Source organism: Mercenaria mercenaria, chromosome 14, assembly GCF_021730395.1.
Source record: "Mercenaria mercenaria strain notata chromosome 14, MADL_Memer_1, whole genome shotgun sequence".
Taxonomy (NCBI): domain Eukaryota; kingdom Metazoa; phylum Mollusca; class Bivalvia; order Venerida; family Veneridae; genus Mercenaria; species Mercenaria mercenaria.
In genome coordinates this window covers 29,713,525-29,719,524 of record NC_069374.1, presented here as the reverse complement: position 1 = coordinate 29,719,524, position 6,000 = coordinate 29,713,525, and positions in this window count along the sequence as shown.

The window sequence follows — 6,000 nt, the reverse complement described above, 5'->3', positions numbered from 1 at the left end:
TAAAGAAATTAGTAAGGATAAAGTCGTCAAGATCGCAATGATGATAATAACATGTTACAAAATGGCACACGGCCTCCCTCTGGATGGAATGATAATTGTTCTGCTTAAGCCGGTGCTGGAGTGGGGCTTAAGGTTATTGCAGATTTCATTACCATTCATGAATAGATACAATCAAACCGAGTCTGCTATTATGCTATTTGCTTGCGTTCTGTACTTCCAACGGATATTTTCATAGATTTTATTTCTTATTGTTCCATCTATTGCTCTTTACTTCCCATAATTCTCAAGCGTTTTTAACGTTTTTGAAAAGTTTTATAAACGCCCATTTTTACCTTTCATTGTCGGCCAAAAGGTATATAAAATAATAACATAGATTATACTTTGATATTTTTTTCAGAAACAAATATATTTTATTCATGGTGTTTTATTTTTCGCTCGTCACTCCCATCCATTGCGATCTGCCATTCTAATAATATCAGGAGATTAATTTCAGAAACAAGTATTTTTATTAATGCTTTTTATTTCGCTCGTCACTCCCATTCATTGCGATCTGTCATTATAATATTATCAGGAACTTATTTTCAGAACCAACTATTTTTGATTAATGTTTTTTTGCTCGTCACTCCCATCCATTGCGATCTGCCATTACAATAATATCAGGAGATTTAAACAAACATATGGCGTGGTGAATGACAAATGGATTAACTATGTTATTATCTACAACAGGGAATAAATATCAATTAAAAATATTTTGTTTGCTTCTGTGAAAAAGAATTATATTATCGAGTGAGTACCAATAAATTATGATTGAACTTGCATGCAAAACGAAGAAAGTTACTTCCATTTTATTTTTTCATTTGTTTTAACTATTTTCTTACCCAGTTTGGTTGTAAATTCCAGCAATAAATATGTTGAAGAGTGTCGAGACTAATTTGTTATAGCCTTGGAAATGAAATTTAGCCATCGGCTGTAACATATATCTCTATGGATGGTAAAAGAACACCGAAATCTAAAATAGTCTTTTGTAATATTATAAGCATTACGTGGAAAGTATTTAATTTCTTACTGAGGTATTGCTGTCTGACCCACGTGAATCAGTTTAGAACTTCTATTTTTTAATTATAAATTAATCGTTGCAAACCTCTATTTACTATGGTTTGAATATTTGAATATCGCGAGAAGTATTAATAAAATCTGTGAAAAGATCCTCTGCAAGAAAAGAAGGCAATCAAAACTTGATGTAATTGAGTTTGTTCAGCACCGATTTTTTTCTGTAAAACAGTTGAAAAAAAACACTTTCATGGATTCTGCTATGTGATTCCTAATGATGATAACGCAAGCTTTTAGTTAAATATTCCTAATGAATGGTTTATTATGTTAGCATCAATTTATACACTAACAAAACATTACAAATTTCCGTTGAGAATATGTGTGATATCAAGAGTGCATTAAACCCTTTCAGTTTGCAGTGACTACGCTTGATTAAGGGCTTGTTCAATCGATGCTCCAGAAAATGCTAAAAATCTATTGATATAGAATGGAGTGCTTTAACAGCAATGGTTTTTCCTACGAGATGAGAATGTTAGCTTGACCCAGAGAGAGATAACACTGCAAGTACTCATAAGTTTAGTAAAGTAGGGGTTGTCCACCGTATGACGAGTCTAGCTCAGGGTATCCACCGTATACAGAGTTTAGCCGAGACCAACAGCATAAAAGCGTCATCCGAAACGATTGAATGAATTTATGTCTTGCAGGGGTTGTCCGCCGTATGTCGAGTCAAGCTGGGTCTGTCCACCGTATGCCGTGTCTAGCTCAGGGTATCAACCGTATACAGAGTTTAGCCGAGACCAACAGTATAAAAGCGTCATCCGAAACGATTGAATGCATTAATAATGTGTTAATCAGCTGCTTTTAGAAAAGGCTAACTTATGATTTAGTTGGGAAAAGACTTTGAAGGAATTATTTTAAATATGGCTAGGGAAAATATGTTGATATAAGGCATTTTGTCATGCTGCTTCAAACCTTTCGGGCGGCCCACGAGAATCAACACACTCTGATCATGACTCTTAAATCTCACAAACTGATTTCCTCTTACATATATTTACTGTTGCTGTAAGTATTTATTTTGATAAAAAACATGATGTATTGAAATCTATTATTCGATCATTAGATATCTAAAAATCAGTTTTAATTGATGATATCCTCAATTCCATCAGATGGTATCTTTCATTCTATTTTGTAGTATCTGTAGTTGATTTTTGGATATCACAAGAAGAATTCAGATATCATGAAATAGTTTTAAGGATATCATAAACTAAATCGATTTGCAATATCACTAAATCTGTCTTAGGAGATCATGAAATTTATATTATGAAAACATTAAATTCGATATTAGGATATTATTGAATGAATTATTGATATCCAAATAGAATTAGACTTGTTTGGATACCTTAAAATTGGTTTTATGATAAGATTGAAGACGTTTGGCTTTCGTATTATGTTGTATTTAAAGATATCCAAAATATTATTTTGTGATATCCTCTAAACATTTTACGATATCACGATATACATTTAATGTAGAGGTGTACTGGTCAGGAACCCAGGCAATCCTTGCGTGTATCAGTGCTATACACTGGGCAAGTTAAAGAACCAGGCTGTCTATTCGCAACGAGCTAGGCTAAGTTAGCCGGACACGCCTGTATCTGATTTCTGATCTCTCTGTCGTGGGGGCTTTATCTCGCTCTGTCCCTCTGGTCAGATCGCTCTGTGTCTGTACTAGTAGAGGATGAATTATGCGCCCTGTGTGGCTGCATTTGAACTATGTAAAGGTCCTTTGAACGTGAAATTGATCATGAAAAGGGCGCTATATAAATCTGGTATAATAATAATAAGAATAATAATAAATATTAATTAGTGATATCAATAAATACAGTATATTTAAGAAATAACAAAACACATTAATGTAATCATTAAAAGAATTAAAGATATCACAAAATGACCTGATGATATCACAAACTAGTAAATAAACAGTAAAACAGCACTCCATTTTTCACGCTCGAGAAGTCGCATTTTTATCCTATATATATACTGAACAGCAAAAGAAACTACCCAGATGTATAACTGGTATATTTTGAAATAAAACATCAATTTTTCAAATTTGAATTGTTTCTTCATACCAAAATTACACTTGAAGATCTTCACGTGATAAATATTCAAAAATCAATCAACCGTGAAGTCAGTAGTCCCACAATAACCGCTTGAAAGGCTACATCTTCTGTGCGTCAGTTGCATTGTAACATCCCATTTGGGCGCTCGCGCTAAATTTGATTCAGTCGTGCGGAGCAACCAACAATATTTTTTAAACTTTATGCTGTTTTTCGACTTCGTCAATTATCAATATTTCCAATGACAATAAAATTTCACAAAGAAAATAGTTAATTACAGGCGCACGTGAATTTCGTGCAAAACGGCTATTGTGGGACTACTGACTTCACGGTTGATTGATTTTTTTAAAATTTTACACGTGAAGTTCTTCAAGTGTAATGTGATATGAAAAACACAAGTGATTTATAAATTAAAGATTATTAATAAAAATACCCCAGATGTAAAACTGGATAGTTTCTTTTGCTGTTCAGTATATAAAGAAATTTAAAACCTTGTCAAATACTTTGCCTTTATATAACCTATGACAATCTATACATTTGGTCATCATGGGTAAAAACATTACACAACAAGTCAGATGCGAGAAGGTATAGCAAAACCTTTGGGGATGTTGTTTACAAACTTTGGTTAGGCAATAAAATGTTTTAATTAAAAAAGTTTATGACCCATCTGTTTGGAGACCTCCGCATGTTTAACCCTTAGCCTGCTAAATTTCTAAAATGGACTGTTCCATCATTCAGTTTGGGCAATACCATTTATTATTCGAAGGGGTGTTCACTGAAAATTTACTAACTGAATAGCGAACAGTGCAGACCATGATCAGATTGCATGGATGTGGAGGCTGATCTTGGTCTGCACTGGTCGCAAAGGCTGAAATATTCGCCGCCAGCAGGCTAAAGGTTAATGATCAACCCTTTTACAGTTTGAGGCTACGCTTTACTTTTTGACTGCAACAGACGGAACAGGCGGACTTATGTATAATAGGCAGTTTTTAAATCCCGCCGGGACGATTCTATTTTGATGTCTGTCTTCTGGCCTGTTTCGGCGGGCCCTTAACGATGTTTCTGTTGATGCTCCGTCTTCTGCAAAAGCATTGGGTACATGTGGTTTTTAGCTCACCTGAACCAATTGTTCAGGATGAGATATTAGTATAGGTGGATGGTCCGGTGTCTGTCGTCCGTTGCAAACAGTTTACTTAACATCTTCTCCTCTAAAACTACTGGTTAGAATAACACCAAACTTAGCCTGTGGCATCCTGACAAGGTCTCCACTCAAGCTTGTGCAAATACGGGCACTTGATCCCTTTTAGGGGCGCTAGAGCAAACAATAGAAGTATTTGTGAAATCTTCTTCAATTTAAAATCCTGACGCCATATTTGTACCTGATATGCATTGAATATGGTTAAACTATTTATCTGTAAGAGATATGCATGTATGTTTAATTAGAAATCATGGCTCCTTGGGTCAGAATGAAGGTCACTTGGTCAGATCTGAGAAAAAGTTATGTTCACACATTAGGTTTATGAATCACTAGACTGAGATATACCAAGGAGCTGTCACAGATTTGTGAGTACCTATTATCACTTTCTGTACATTCAATGTCAAGGTTAAATGTGTAATTAAAGACCTTCGTGATTCTTTTGTCTAAGACCTTAGCATCTGTATTACATGATCTGTAATTTTTCTTTAAAAAATTCATTTTTGCATATCTTTTAACTATCAAAAGAAAATTGAAAAACGGAAAGAGATTTGCGGAAACTTTCACAAATTACTACTGTCTGACACGCAAGAAAACAATACAGAAACCACTATAGATATATGGTAAATGAATATAAAAGTTTGAGAGGGCGGCATTATCTATGCCGATTGTAGTTATACAGAACACTTAAAAGAAACTGACCAGAAAAAGTTTGAATATTATCACTTAATTAAACATTCTCATTCAAGGATTCGTTAAATCAAAATATGTTTTACGTGGACACCTATCAAGAAAATTGTCACTTCTCAAGCCAATGAAGTGTCAAGAAACAGTCCTCAAAATGCTAGAAAAGTTGAGCCAGGCAAATCGTACTTAATGTAATCCATCAAAAACATTTACAGAGCTAAAACCTTCCAATGAATTACCAGACACTGATTAACGATGTAATGTTACACTGTTAGAAAACTTATGACCGTACCATGTGAAAACCAAATAGTGAGCTTTGCGACCAGCATGATCCAGACCAGCTGCGCATCGCGCAGTTGGTCAGAATCCATGCTGTTCGTTTCAAAGCCTAAATGAATTAGAGAAACTAATAGCGAACAGATGATCCTGACCATCTGCGCGAGGGCAGGTGGTCTGGATCCATGCTGGTCGCAACCCACTATGTTGTTTCTCATGGCAGGCTCATATAATAATCCTGTAGGATAATAGATCACAACAAAAACAAGTCTATTATTTCTAGCAAGGAATAAAACACGTTTTACACGAAGATTTTCTCTCGACTTAAAGTTATCTGGAGAAAGGGCTCAACATATGTTTCGGTAATTCTGTTCTAACAGCAGGTTCAATATATCAATATATATTATCATTAATATCTAATAGGAGATATACAGGTCTGAAATATTAGAATTCGATTTTACATTTTTACTAAATAACAGTAAATTGCTTGAAATGATACATAAGTGTTTTGTTTGTATGGTAACTAAAAATGGCAGGGATAAGAACATTTAAAACATCTATACGTAAAGAATAACTGCGCCGCGACCGTGATAACGAGTTGCTATGGCAACATTTTAGATATTTGAATGCTTATCAGGATCCTGTACTATTTCTCCCTATTGCTTGTAGGAAAGAAGT